Below are 16,341 nucleotides of genomic sequence, written 5' to 3' on the forward strand. Positions count from 1 at the left end.
ACTTGATATTGAGAATCAAGTTAAGTCATTTTATTTTAATTTATTTCTAATTTGTGCTGAACATTTTTAATGCTAAAATATGCTTATTTCCCATCTACTTATCTTTTTAGTTTTGTTTCTGTTTGTGTATTTTGCCCATTTTTGAGTTGTTTGTTCAATTATTACTGAACTTTAAGAATTTAAAATTTCTTTATATTTAATTTGTAAATATTTTATTTCAGTTCTTGGATTTCTAAAATCATTTTAATAGTATCTTTAACACAGAAAACATTTTTAATTTTTTAAAAGTCCAATTAAGATTACATAATAAATCATATTTTTGGTGTTATATATAAAAAATGTCTACCAGGCAAAGTTCAGTGGCTCACATCTGTAATCCTAGCAGTTTGGGAGGCCGAGGTAGGTGAATCACCTCAGGCCTGGAGTTCAAGACCAGCCTGGCTAACATGGTGAAATTCTGTCTCTACTAAAATTACAAAAAATATCTAGGAATGGTTGCAGGCACCTGTAACCTCAGCTACTTGGGAGGCTGAGGCAGGGGAATTACTTGAACCCGGTAGGCGGAGGTTGCAGTGAGCCAAGATCATACCATTGCACTCCAGACTGGGGGACAAGAGTGAGACCAGAACAAAAAACTGTTTATCAAATCCAAGAGCCCACACATTTTCTTCAACATCTTTTCGTAAATTTATAATTGTACATTTTGGACTTAAATTTATAATTGTTTTTGGAAGTTCGTTGGTTTATTTTGTTTCCTTTTAAAAAAGAGATTTCCTTATGACTACCTCTTGGTCTTGTCTTAAGATTATACTAAACTGCTATTTAAAATTTCCAACATTTTTGGCATTGTTCAGATTACCTTTTTGACTGCTATTTAGTTTACCTCTGTTGCAGTCTGGTTAACATATTTTATAGAAATTCTCCTATTTTAAATTTGTTATTATTTCTATTATGGCTCAGAATGTGGCCTAACTTGATTAATTTTTATTGAGAAGTTTAATATGAAATATAGTCTGCTTTTTCTGGGTAGAATGGTTTATAGATGTAATTTAGATCTACTTTGACATTATTGTACAGCCTTCCTACATAATAAATAATTTTTTCTAATTATTTTATCAATCACTGAGACAAAAGTGTTAAAGGCCTCACCTATTTCGTATTTTAGTTTTATAACCTTTTGCCCTAGGCATTGTGAAGTCTCCTTGTTGGATGCATATGTAAGCAGTATTTTTAGATGACTGTCCACCTTTTTATCATGTAATGTCTTAATTTAGTCCAGATGAATTTCCTACTTCTACATTCTACTTTATTTACTATTACAATATTTCTATAAGCTTTCTTTTGAAAAACATTTGCATAGTATAATCCTTTTCATATTATTACTTTTAACTTACCTATTTATATTTAAAACTGAATACTTAAAAACTTAATGTTCATGGATTTTATTTAATACAATTCTATAATATCTTCCTTTTATTTTGTGTATTTAGACCATTTATATTTAATATGACTCTTGACATGATTTGATCAAACTCCATAATTTTACTTGATGTTTCTATATTATGTTATTTGAGAATTTTAATGACTCCCCATTTTCTTCTCTATTGGCTTATTATACACACCCTTTATTTATAAATTGTTTTTGCCTGAGGGTTTACTTCATTAATTAATCTTAATTAATTCAAATGTATATTCACAAACTATAGTACTGCTTCATATCCATATAAGTACTTTACAATTATATTTTATCACTTCAATTCCTTGCCATTCTTTACATTATTTTTGTCATAGAAGTTACTTTTTTCATGCTATGAGTACACACTACATTGTTATTATTTCTAGATATTCATTAACATTTCAGAACAATTGAAAGTAATAAAAAATTATTTTACCTCATTTATTTTATTTCCAGTACTCATCACTTTTTAACAAAATGCAAAATTTTAGTCTAATACACACACACACACACACACACACACACACACACACGATATTTTTTCTGAAGAATATTTTTTACTTGCTTGTAGAATAATTTTTTCTGAGAAAGTATTTTTGAGATATTTTCACTGAGTATAGAATTCTATGTTGACTTTGATTTTTGTTTTTGTTTCTCATTCAGCACTTACAAAGATAGTTTTTTGTTGTCTTCTGGTTTTATGTCTTCAGACATAAAATATTCTGCAACTTTTATCTTTTTTCTTCTATATATGATGCTTCTTTTTTTTTTAAAAAAAATCTACCTTCAAGATTTTCTTAAAAGTTTCATCACTTTCATTCACATTGTTTTAAAAACAATCTTTGTTCTGCTTAATTTTCTCTGAGATTTTGAATATGTGGTTCAGTATTAATGTTGAGAAATTATTTTCATGTTGAGAAATTCTTGGCCATTATTTTTGTCAAATAATAATTCTGCTACCTTGCTCTCTCCTATTTGTAAAGCTTTTTGATATAAGCTGAAGGCTTTAGACATCTTTTTCTTTCTTTTTTTCCTCACTCTTTTTTCTTATTATGTTTCAGTTTGGACAATTTTTATTAACCTGTCTTATAGTTCACTTATTATCTCCTCAGCTTTGTTGAGTTTACTGATTAACACATCAGACATGCTTCATCTCTGTTACTCTGGTTTATTTCTAGTATTTACATTTAATCATTCCTTATAATTTTCAACTCTGCTGAAATTACTTATCCATCTCAATGTTGATCTCATTTTCATTAGTGTTTTATCATATTAATTATTCCTATTTTATATTTTCTCTCAGCTAGGTCTAATATCTGTTCTCTTTGAGTTTCATTTTGATGACTGTTTTATCCCTTAGGAGTGTGCTTTCTGTTGCCGTTTTGCAGACCTCATAATCTTTTGTGGAAACCTAGACATCTTAGTAGGATAGTAGGTGACTAAGGTAAATTGTTTGCTTGTTTGTTTCTCTTGATCTGGAAATGGATACACCTTCCTTCTGCTTGGCTTTTCAATAGGGGTTTGAGCTTGTCTCATTAATATTTGGGCAAGTTTTATGTTTATCATTGCTATGGTTGCATTCACTGCAGTACTACCTTCTAATTTCTGTAGGGACAACTTGCATTTAGGGTAGTTGCTGATTTGTCAGAGTAATAACTGTTCAGCACCATACCTTAGGCACTATCTTCGTGCTTTTCCTTCAGGAAGGTATTTTGGTATTTTCTTTCTTTTCTTCCGTCCATTCCCCTATAGTGTTCTGCAACTTCTTGTTATTTAAAGCATGTTATCTCGGTATAAGTTTAGGGTGATGTGGCTATTTGTTGTTTTTATTGGTTTAGCCCAGCATGGTGTCTGAGAGTGTGGTCACTTCACTTCTTCCCCTCTCCCAATAGAGTTCCAGGTAAAACATATACTAATTTCTCTCTTCCAGGCACAGGGGCATTTTTCTATTGCCTTTCTCAGTTGCAATCAATTTTGACAATTTTTCTTAAAAATACTGTATTTTGTGTTCCTCTTGCCCCAGATTGAAGATTGGTTTCATAAGGGAAAGGGGATAAATGTTTATGTATAGTTTCTTACTTCTCCTTCTCTGCTCTCCACTAGGTCTGTGTCATAATGTACACCTCATTAGAGCTGTTAATATGTTCTGTAAGCATCTATGTGGGGTGTGTGATTTTATATAATTATCAAGCCATATGGTATCTAACCTTTATATTTTTCAAATAAATTTTATTATTATTATTTCCTTTAATTTCATAAATTGGCTTTTCAGAAAATATTATTTTCTCCAATTTGCGGACATATAAACTGAGGCTCAGGAGATTTTAGGTTAGTGATGTGTTCAAATTCACACAAATAATGGTAGTCAGGGTAAAAGATATCTGACCAATTTAGCCAGTCATTCAATCATTTATTCATTAACATGTACTACGAAGCTACTATATATCATGTGCCAGAAGGTAAAAAAAAATGTTTGTCTTTGAAAAGAGAATTTTGACACTTCTGTTGTCAGGTCTTCAAACTAGTTTTTAAAGCTGTTTTTATCTTGATTTAGAGTCAAAAACAGAAGGCTATACTTTTTTTTAAATTGTTCTATATTCATTTTGAGATTCTATTAAAACAATACCTAATTTTAAAGGGCAGAAACAAACGTAATTTCCTTGATAACAGTAAGCATATGGAATAATGTTAACTGACAGGAAGTAAGATTCACTCTTCAGCACAATAGTGGCAGAAGTAAGAGCTAATTGGAAGTTTTTGGGAAAGTCTACCTATTCATAGTCGACTTATCTGAGACAGGACCAAAGTTAAGTTTTTAGACTGAAAAATATGAAAATTAATTACATAATTAATAAACTAGGATGAAGTTCTCTGTGCCTTGCTTTCTCACAATGCTGGCTAGTTCTAAGACTGGACCCTAAATAATTTAAATTACTAATCTTGCCAATCTCTTCTGTGACAGAGAGGAAATAAGAAACGCAAGAAACACCCAGAAGAGAAGGCCCAAGATAAAATAAATAAATAACAATAATAATAATAATAATAATAATAATAATAATAACATGTATTGGCTCAGTGAATAGAACAAAGAACTGCAAATATTTTTCCATACAGAAGTGTGACTTTTAACTCACTTTTTGAGTTCCACTCAGTAGAAGTTACGGCTTGATTGATAGCAGTCTAGAATCAAGGCAACTATGATGAATAAATGACCTGAACAAAAACAATTTCAAGTCTGGTGTGACAAAAATATATATGTATTTTATACTCATTGTAAAGTTTGTATATATGTGTTATACATTAATATAATATTCCTTATATATAAAACATATAATAATATATAATATGTATTCTATAATATACATATTATATATGCATATTATAATATGTATTATGTATTATATAATATGCATACATATATACACATATATTTTATATATTCTATGTATTGTATTAATATATATTATCTATTACAATATGCATGTTATAATCTATATTATACTTATAATGAATTATGATATGCAATATTGTATGTATACATAAGTATAATTACAATATGTATTATGCATTATATATAATATATATGCATTTATATACATATATCTCATATATATGATTTTGTATATATAACTTTTTGTGTGTATATTATACACATAAAATTTGTATACATAAAATGTACATGTATAGAAACTACATATACACATAAACACATTTATCTTTTAGAGGAAGTGTCTTCAAATTACATTCATTACAATACTACACATCCTGTCCACATTCATGTTCATTTTGCAATTTATAAAGATACAGAAATCATGAAGGCTTTTCTTGTGTGACATAGGATAGATAACAATAAAACACTTGCTTTATTTCAAATTACTCAAGTTTATTGCTGTTTTGATGTTCAGGACAACTGGATGCAGATAGTGGTATTTACCATGTCTATATCAATTTTCATGTGCCAAATACTGTGCTGAAAACTTTATGTAAAGAGTATAATTTAAAAATTGCTGAAATCCTAAGAAGTAAATATTTTTTTCACATTTTATAGATAAGTAAACAGAGATTAAGATTATACCACTGTAACTTGTATTCGAATAATCCAATATTAAGGCACACATTTCTCTCTCTTATATTTACTATTACTAATCAGTCACTTGCACATTCTAAGTACAAGTTCTCAGTTTGGAACTTAACCAAATTAACGTTTTTTTCACTTGTTAAGACAATTAATACCCAACATCACTGTATGTATGCACAGCAGATAGCAAAGTCTTTAAAATACATATGTTATCATTACTGTCCCCAAATTCTTAGAAGAAAATGATTAGTTGCAAGAGAGCACTTTTGGGCCAATCATCACAACATTATGAAAACTTTAACAAGTGCATCTTGATTGGGAAAACCATACCAGAATTACTGGGAAAAGAGAAGAGGAGGGTAGCAAATCATCTAATTGTTAAAGTTGTAATTGTGGACTGTGTCATTGACTATTTATGTGATGTAATGTTAAGGACAGCATTGAAGACTGCCAGACCTGTGTTGTCCTCTTCACAGTGTAAGACCTGAAATTTCACTTTCAGAGTACCTTATATTTCCACTTAAAACCTGATAATTAATAAAATGAAAATCTTCTTGAGGGGAGTGATGTTGAAATTCTCTGAGATGAATAATCTTGAGATACTTCTTATAAGACAGCTTTTGAAAATAAGATAGTCAGTCAAAAAATTTAAATTAGTTGTGTGTGGTGTGGGGAAATGGATACAACAAACTTTTTTTATGCCTGTGGCCAAAAATCATTTTATCAAAAGATTCAGTGTTCTTCTGAATCTTCCTGTAAATAAAGAATGAATCTATTTCATATCTGAAGTCTGGGATTTGAATTATTTTTTTTCTTTTTTTTATTGCATTTTAGGTTTTGGGGTACATGTGATGAACATGCAAGATTGTTGCATAGGTACACACATAGCAGTGTGGTTTGCTGCCTTCCGTCCCCTCACCTGTATCTGTCATTTCTCCCCATGCTACCTCTTCCCACCTCCCCACCTCCCCGCCCCTCCCCCATTTCCCCCCAACGGACCCCAGTGTGTAGTGCTCCCCTCCCTGTGTCCATGTGTTCTCATTGTTTAACACCCGCCTATGAGTGAGAATATACGGTGTTTGATTTTCTGCTCTTGTGTCAGTTTGCTGAGAATGATGGTTTCCAGGTTCATCCATGTCCCTACAAAGGACGTGAACTCATCGTTTTTGATGGCTGCGTAATATTCCATGGTGTATATGTACCACATTTTCCCTATCCAGTCTATCATCGTGGGGCATTTGGGTTGGTTCCAGGTCTTTGCTATTGTAAACAGTGCTGCAATGAACATTCGTGTGCATGTGCCCTTGTAGTAGAATGATTTATAATCCTTTGGATATATACCCAGTAATGGGATTGCTGGGTCAAATGGGATTTCTATTTTTAGGTCCTTGAGGAATCGCCACACTGTCTTCCACAATGGTTGAATTAATTTACATTCCCACCAACAGTGTAAAAGTGTTCCTATTTCTCCACATCCTCTCCAGCATCTGTTGTTTCCCAATTTTTTAATGATCGCCATTCTAACTGGTGTGAGATGGTATCTCAATGTGGTTTTGATTTGCATTTCTCTGATGACCAGTGATGATGTGCATTTTTTCATATGTTTGTTGGCCTCCTGTATGTCTTCTTTTGTAAAGTATCTGTTCATAGCCTTTGCCCATTTTTGAATGGGCTTGTTTGTTTTTTCCTTGTAGATCTGCTTTAGTTCTTTATAAATTCTGGATATCAGCCCCTTGTCAGATGGGTAGGCTGCAAAAATTTTTTCCCATTCTGTTGGTTGCCGATTCACTCTAGTGACTGTTTCTTTTGCCGTGCAGAAGCTGTGGAGTTTGATTAGGTCCCATTTGTCTATTTTGGCTTTTGTTGCCATTGCTTTTGGCGTTTTGGTCATGAAGTCCTTGCCTACACCTATGTCCTGAATGGTTTTGCCTAGATTTTCTTCTAAGGTTTTTATGGTATTAGGTCTGATGTTTAAGTCTTTAATCCATCTGGAGTTAATTTTGGTGTAAGGTGTCAGGAAGGGGTCCTGTTTCTGCTTTCTGCACATGGCTAGCCAGTTTTCCCAACACCATTTATTAAACAGGGAGTCCTTTCCCCATTGCTTGTTTTTGTCAGGTTTGTCGAAGATCAGATGGTTGTGGGTATGTTGTATTTCCTCTGAGGCCTCTGTTCTGTTCCATTGGTCTATATCTCTGTTTTGGTACCAGTACCATGCTGTTTTGATTACTGTAGCCTTGTAGTATAATTTGAAGTCCGGTAGTGTGATGCCTCCTGCTTTGTTCTTTTTGCTTAGAATTGCCTTGGCTATGCAGGCTCTCTTTTGGTTCCATATGAAGTTTAAGGTGTTTTTTTCCAGTTCTGTGAAGAAGGTCATTGGTAGCTTGATGGGAATAGCGTTGAATCTGTAAATTACTTTGGGCAGTATGGCCATTTTCACGATGTTGATTCTTCCTAACCATGAACATGGAATGTTTCTCCATCTGTTTGTATCCTCTCTTATTTCGTCGAGCAATGGCTTGTAGTTCTCCTTGAAGAGGTCCTTTACGTTCCTTGTTAGTTGTATTCCTAGGTACTTTATTCTCTTTGTAGCAATTGTGAATGGCAGTTCGTTCTTGATTTGGCTCTCTTTAAGTCTCTTACTGGTGTATAGGAATGTTTGTGATTTTTGCACGTTGATTTTGTATCCTGAGACTTTGCTGAAGTTGTTTATCAGTTTCAGGAGATTTGGGGCTGAGATGATGGGGTCTTCCAGATATACAATCATGTCATCTGCAAATAGAGACAATTTGATTTCCTCCTTTCCAATTTGGATACCCTTTATTTCTTTTTCTTGCCTGATTGCTCTGGCTAGAACTTCCAGTATTATATTGAATAGGAGTGGTGAGAGAGGGCATCCTTGTCTAGTGCCAGATTTCAAAAGGAATGCTTCCAGTTTTTGCCCATTCAGTATGATATTGGCTGTTGGTTTGTCATAAATAGCTTTTATTGTTTTGAGATACGTTCCATCAATACCTAGTTTATTGAGGGTTTTTAGCATAAAGGGTTGTTGAATTTTGTCAAAAGCCTTCTCTGCATCAATCGAGATAATCATGTGGTTTTTGTCTTTGGTTCTGTTTATGTGGTGAATTACGTTTATGGACTTGCATATGTTGAACCAGCCTTGCATCCCCAGGATGAATCCTACTTGATCATGGTGGATGAGTTTTTGATATGCTGTTGCAATCAGTTTGCCAGTATTTTATTGAAGACTGTTTACATAATTACTGGGTAAACACAAAAGTAGGTAGAAAACAGGTTTATTCTATATGAGCATGACTTAAAGGGGAAGAAAAGGCTTTGGTCAATGTTTAGCTTCACATTTTTAATTCTTCATCATATTCATTACAAAAAACAGGTACTTTATCAAATAGCTAAGGACCAAATTTTAATTATCCTCACAATAGACAGAATATCAGTTCCATGAGTGAAGGGATCTTCACTGACTTGTTCACCTCTATTTACTCCAGTATTTCCTGTGCTTATAACAGTGTTGAGTACATGAAACCATAAGATGAACTCTATACAGCCATGGCCCTAGATGTAGTAATTATTCTCCAACTTACTTCCACTTGCTGAGTATGTGGTCTTTGTTGAGTCTGATGATAATACCAATCTCACTGGATTGTGGAAAAAATTGAGGGAAGTAATTTATATTAAAAGTTTAGTCGGAGTCTGATACATGGTAAGCACATAACATTGTTTTGATTAAAGAATTTTTTAAAATTTTAAAATTCTATTATTATTTGTATGCCTTTTAATTTCCAGTTACTTCTATTGGTTTTCATTGATGCTTCAGTTTGTTCAGAAGTGTTCTTAATACTGCTGATCTGCTTTTACCTTGATGACCAAGTAAATTTTTATTAAATCTTTACGTTCACGGATGTATCCTAGGGCTCATATAGTCATGATAAGCTCCTGTTCAGTCAAAATCACACATATAATTTCTCAATAAAGCTAGAATAAACTTATGTATTTAATTCCCTTTTCCCTCTCACCTTGAACCACCCCACTGGGATAAACATTTTTAATATGGAAGAGTTGAGAACCATCCCCAGTCTATGAGAATTTTATTCATGTTAATTTAATAAAATCAAATATACAGGAGAGCTTGTAGAACAAAAAAATGTTGACAAACTATAACCACTATGAACTATTAAGATTGATATTAATTGGTTTCACAATCTCAAGAAGTCAGAAAAAAAAGAAACAATTCAATCCAGTGTAGTGGTTACAGATCTCAAAATAACTGATGCCTATGCTGTGAGTTACAAACTTTACATATTCCTGTTGCATTTGATATCAAGTAGCCTCAGCCTTTCCCTCATGGTCCTATAAGAAAATAAGGTTTTATTCTATGCCCTGGTGAAGTTCCATTTCAAATCTAGGCAGCAGACAGGATGGAATTGCTGCACGACTCCCTTCTCCTTAAAAACATATTATCCCCTAATGGATATACCCTCACCTTCCCACCCTTCCCTAGGAGAGAACAGTCTGTGGCATTTTAGAAATATGCACTGTAAATTGGCAGGCACAAGCACCCTAAAAGACTATAAAATAAACATGAATCCGCTTTGAAAAAAAACTTTATATTTTCATCACATCCCTTGTAAGCTAACACACTGCACTGTTTACAGTCTTCCACTACAATATATTTTGAAACGATTACCTTCTTCTGAGTCATTTGTGTCATAATGCTCTCCATAGGTACCCATAAAATGAAAATGTAAGCTGTTTTTATTGGCCACACTACATCTTAATTGAAAATATTAAAGGGGATTGCTCTCCTACTGATTTTTTTCTCTCCATTTAATTGGCTAATCATATGATATTTTTAATGGAATAATCGTGAAAGAAAATATGAATCTAATTTAAATTCAAACTGGATTTGGGATATTTAAGAGATTATCCCAGAGTAGCAGAGGGTGCATGAGGCAATAAACATCTGTTCATTCCTGACCACTAGCCTTGGTGTTTATGAGCTTGGGGCATATTTTATTTTCAGGAGACATGATTCTCTACATTTGAGCTTTAGCTGTTTTACTGCTGTGTTTTTAGTGAAAATTTTTAAATTTATCAGCAGGTTTTTGTCTATTCTTTTTTACTTCTCTCCTTGCACTTATATTCAAATGCAATTCTGACAAATGAGAAATTGTCCTAGGGAATCACCACACCCTACTGAGAGGAAGCATTCAGGCACTTATTTGTTATTGGCTACAATATAGTGTAAATAGATGAACCAAACCATGTAACAGCAACTGAGCATGTCTCTGTGTAAGATCACCATGGATTTAGTGATGAAAAATTAAATATTTTATTCATGACTTCATTCAAGCGTGTTTGAGTATCTACCGTTGTAATAACATAGGACAAACTACTCTAACCTAAACAAAAACAAGTCTGAACAATTTGGGAGAGTTTATAGTCCAGTAAGGGAGACAGAACCTACTTTGTGTGTAAAACAGTTCTGCAGTTTTAGGCATTCAGGACAATAATACAAACAATGACACACACAAGGATATAATAGCTCATTAAATGAATGGTACAGATAATAACTGATATGTAAATTCAGAGAAGAGACACAGACCCTAGTGGACTCAGGTAAACAAAAAAGTGTTCAATCCAGAATATTGGCTTTGAATTTCAGATACGTAAAATCTGTAATTTTGATAAAACAAACTTGGAGATGCTACATTCTCATGGATGGCTAGCAAAAAGTAGGAAACAAAACTTGTAAGTGTATAAGGTGAAGTTTCCTTGACTCTACCAAACTGTAAGTACAAAAGAGTTCTAATTAACAGCAATATTGCATATATAATGGCTTTCCATATTTTTTTCTAATACAAGCTGAGGTCCCTTGCAAAGGTTCCTAAAGTATATGTAAGAATCTACAAGTGGCATCTCACTCATGTTTATAATCATTGTTTTGTTGGTCCTTACAGAACTTTCCTTGAGCAAAGCTATTGTTTCTCTAAGTCTTGCCATACGCTCTCCAGTTTTCATAGTCTTGCTTTAGGCCCTCCCATTGCAATTCTGGGAACAGTGATTTCAGTGATTTCAACACTCTGCTAGACATCATTATCTCCTTGAATGTTTTGATGCACACTTCCGGTAATAAGCCACACACAAAGAAGCCGACAGTGTCCAAACTTCATTTTTTCCCAAGGTAAAGTGGGGCCTACTTCTCTCCACTTTGCATTACACTCGCTTAGAGTAATCTCAAGAATATATCACTTATATTCCAAAGACCTCAAAAGCTTTTGGTGAAGGTACTCTTCCGTGTTTCTTATGTCTCCTGCAATAAGGCTCCTGAAGCCTCAGGCATTAAGCCAATGCATTCTGGGCCATCTGTTTACTTGAAGCCAAGGCTTTGCTATGGGTGAGCTCATCAAACTGGACTTTTTTCCTTCAGATTAGTTCCAATCAAGCTGATATTTTCATTCTTTTGTAGAAATACATTTCTGTGGAATCTTTCCACAGATCACCAATCCCATGTAGTCAAGTTTGAGGGCTCACAGCAGTATTTAACACTTGCACTTAAGATACTGTGCAAAATTTAGTATTTCACTGGAAACTCAAGACATTGATGCATGCCAGACATTATCATTCTATTGGATGTATATGTTGACAACTGAATTACTCTTTTTTTTTTTTTTTTTTTTTTTGAGAGGGAGTTTCGCTCTTGTTACCCAGGCTGGAGTGCAATGGCGCGATCTCGGCTCACCGCAACCTCCGCCTCCTGGGTTCAGGCTATTCTCCTGCCTCAGCCTCCTGAGTAGCTGGGATTACAGGCACGTGCCACCATGCCCAGCTAATTTTTTTGTATTTTTAGTAGAGACGGGGTTTCACCATGTTGACCAGGAGGGTCTCGATCTCTCGACCTCGTGATCCACCCGCCTCGGCCTCCCAAAGTGCTGGGATTACAAGCTTGAGCCACCGCGCCCGGCCGAATTACTCTTACAATATGTCTTTAATATATGAATTCCGTTACAACATAAGGAATCTACTTTGGCCCCCTTTGGGCACTTCCAAGTGATTTATGTGAGATAGCAAACCAGCTTCAGAGACTGGCCTTGAGATTAGCGTTTGGTTTGAGAATAGTTACAAAGAAATGCATGTGATTTTGAATGGCTTTAGAGAGCTTCAAGGAAGAAGAGCAATGGCAATTTTGGAATTGTACATTACTCTATTAAATAGCATATACTCCATCTTTGAGTTAGATCCTTTACTGCAGAAAAGAAATACATTGGACAGGGATTTAAGCAACCAAACTGTTATTGATTGTCAGTGGTTTAAATTATGATCTTAGTTCACTGTAGTCCATGGCAAAATTTCTTCCCAAGGTGAATGCCTCATAGAATGACCATTCATTTTAATTTGGGGCCAATATTTCAGTGATATTCTTGCTCAGAAAACAGAAAAAAAAAAACCTTAGAAATAAAAAATATATATATTGTCTGAGGGATTAATGTTAGTTTAAGTGAATCATGAGGCAGAAAGGAGTAAGTAACTATAGTCTGACTCCTCATAATATTGTTTTTGTTCTTTTATATCTAAAATCAGTTATTTAATGTCCTGTGTGAAACCAAGGTTAAGGTCTTGGGAAGGGTAAATACAATAAACTTCTTAAAAGGGTTTATACATAATAATAGTCTTTTAATTATTCACCCTTAATATTCACTTAACCTTCACTCTTTGGATATTACCACCACTAACCTCATCTGGAAATTTAGATAACCTAGCTGGAAGTTAGGGGGTGTGGTTTTGTTCCAGGCAAAACTTAAACTTACGTTTCTTGAGGCATATGTTCTTCTTATCTGGTCCTTGGTTTCTTTCTGTAAAAAATAAAGAATATTGAATCTCAGACTCAGAGGTGTTCTACTCTTAAGATTCCATGGTGCTCTGATTCTTGATTATCACGTTAGTTAAGAACCAATTATAATAGTTTTGGTGTCTGCCCATAAGAATTACATAGATGATTACAGCATGAACTAGATCAGTTGAATATATTTATTATTTTTTTTAAGTTGTACGTATATATTTCTCCTGGTCTGTAATTACTTATGTAAAAGTTTGGGTTGACTTTGTAGTGAAACCACATTTTGAAATGCCTTCCTAATGTCTTATAATTTTGTTTTCTGTTTGCTGATAATGTTGTGAAACCCAGGCCTTCCTGGACTTCTTTTTATATATGTTGGCCAACCAGATTTTTATACAATCTATATTCCTAACATTCAATACATACTAGAGATGAGACAATCTTTAGTGCCCATACCTTAAGGCTGATGTATATATTTTCTGCTTTGTAAATGCTGTGTTTAAAACTTATCTGGATATAAGTTTCGTATTTTCAAAACCTCATGGTATCATAATGATAACCACAGTAGAATAGAATTTCCATTAATTTTTTCTTATAAACTGTAAGATTTTAGTTTTAGAATGTTAAGAAGATAATATGAAATGTCATTTGTAAAGTCTCCTGATTACTCTCAAACCTTAAAAACTTGAGATCCTGAGGTTCTGATTTCTTGTCAGTCCATATAATCAAGGCAGTCTTCCATTTTCATTATAGTATACATTTATATATTGGATAAAATTAATATTCTCTCCTTTGAACCATCTCAAATTTGAAAATAGAAGACACATAGTTTTCTAGACCCCAGAAAGGGTCAGAATAAAGATAAGTCTTTTCTTTAACAACAAATGTCCATAATTCTAGTGCAGAATCCAAAGGGATTCTCTTCCAATCAGATTTATGATCCTTTAACCCATAACTCCATATGTGACTGGATACACTATGAGACATCATGAAGATAAAATTTCTTTTTGTATATTTGCATTAATTCTTATTCTGAAAAATCTCTGTTTTTACCTTATTATATATTAGTGCAAAGGTAGTTTTGATCAAATAAAACATGAGACCAGGGTAGAATATTGCATGACCTACATATTTTAGCCACACATTTTACTCTCTGGATTCTCAGTGTACTTCACTGAAAATCCTCTTCTTGAGGCTGATAGCTAAATTGTGTAAATATACAATATAGCCCAAAGAAACAATGAAAGAGAGGCAGAGAAAAGGGTAAAGATCAGAACCCAGGGGGCTGCTTGTACTGAAAAATTACATTAATGAGGAATAGCCAAAGAATACAGAGCAGTGGAGTTATAGAAGGAGAACAAGAAGACTTTAATGAGATTACAGACCAGGGAGAAGAATTTAAGCGATAATAGTGTCAAATGGTGCAAATGGTAAAAATGATAAGGACGAGAAGAGCACAGTAAGTCTGAAAACTTGGAGAAAATTATTTTTGTAGAATCTCTATGGCATATTTCTTTGAATTATTTTAACCCTGCTACAACACACTCAACATATTATAGGACAATATTTTGTATATAGACAGAGTTTATAACCACCTGCTGAAAGAAAAAATTGATAGACAAATGTATATAAAGTTAACTGATTATTTCTCTCTTTGGAGTACAATGGAGAAATTGTACAAATGAATCAAAATTAGTTTTTCAGAATTTAGCCCTGAGATGTCATCCAGAAACATTAAAATTTGGTGCACATCATATGTCTTTCTTAGCCAATATCATTGCATAACTTCTTTTTAATGGTGGACGCTGCCTCCAAGCCTCTCACTTACACTTGTACATGCAAATGACTCATCTTCTTATGAAGCTCGTTACTATATTGAAACTTTATAGGACATGAAGTGACAGAAAATTTAGAGTCCCTCACTGTCATTATGATCACATTAATTAAGCAATAAGACCCAGCAGTGCAGGAACTACATTGTGTTAATTCATATCTTGGGATGAATGTTCAAAGTGGTGCTTGGGAATGAAGCCACAGGACTCCCATTAATGTCATGAGGCTTTGTGGATTAATGCTGGACACCTGCTCCTCAACTCTGCCATTGCTGTTAACAAGAAGTCCTGGCTTATCTTAACTCCTTGTGGAAATGTGAATGTTCCCCACATTTCTTTTTAATGCCTCTGTTCAAGACCATGCTATTTGCCAACATTTTCCCTCATATCCAAGATGTGATTCAAAAGTTGTAGGTAAATTAAAATGTGAAATTAGAAAGTAAGAGATGTTTGGGTGGCCATGCTACTAGTTTCATGAGAAGACATAGTATAATGATGTCATATTAACATGTGGGTGTAAAACAAAATAGGGCTGGAATAGAAGCCCATCTAAGGATATATTTGGAATAAATTACAGGTTTAATGAAGAATAGAGACTTCTAAACCTGGGAAGTATAGCAGGTGCTCCAGATAATGGACAGGCAAGTTTCAGAATTTGGAAATGCATCCATCCAGTTGATTTTCAAATTCCATGAATCATGAAGGAATCTCACCTTTAGACAAAGCAGTTTCTTCACGTTTTCTACCCACTCTTTAGTGTCAGTGGTTTTGGATCAATTCTTATTAGTGATATGCAGGAAGAGTTTTACTCTAATTCAGGGGTTCTCAAATTGTACTCTCAGGACCAACATCATCATTATTACCTGGGAACTTGTTAGAATGCAAATTATGATGTCTTATGACAGATATACTAAATCACAAACTCTAGAGGTGGTCCACAAATATTTGTTTTAATAAGCTCTCTGGGTAATTTTGAGAAATGCTAAAGTTTTATAAACAAAGCTAGAATTGAAGCAGTAATATAAATGCTGTTATTATTTATGCATAAGCTCTGTCTTTTGCTTTGTCTGAGAGATAGAATTTTGGTTATGGGCCCTCTAGAAAACTTTTTCAGGTGTTT

The 16,341-nt window shown here is 33.7% G+C and overlaps 1 long non-coding RNA gene across 1 annotated transcript in view; it reads right to left on the reverse strand.

Annotated features, from left to right (window-relative positions):
- Positions 1-13,358: 13,358 nt before the first annotated feature.
- Positions 13,359-16,341, reverse strand: part of LOC141580934 (uncharacterized) — a 287,460-nt gene continuing 284,477 nt past the window's right edge. Inside the window, exon 3 of the long non-coding RNA XR_012513358.1 lies at positions 13,359-13,405. This is a non-coding gene — a long non-coding RNA (uncharacterized LOC141580934). The remainder of the gene's footprint in view (positions 13,406-16,341) is intronic.

Source organism: Saimiri boliviensis, chromosome 13, assembly GCF_048565385.1.
Source record: "Saimiri boliviensis isolate mSaiBol1 chromosome 13, mSaiBol1.pri, whole genome shotgun sequence".
In the NCBI taxonomy this organism is placed as follows: Eukaryota; Metazoa; Chordata; class Mammalia; order Primates; family Cebidae; genus Saimiri; species Saimiri boliviensis.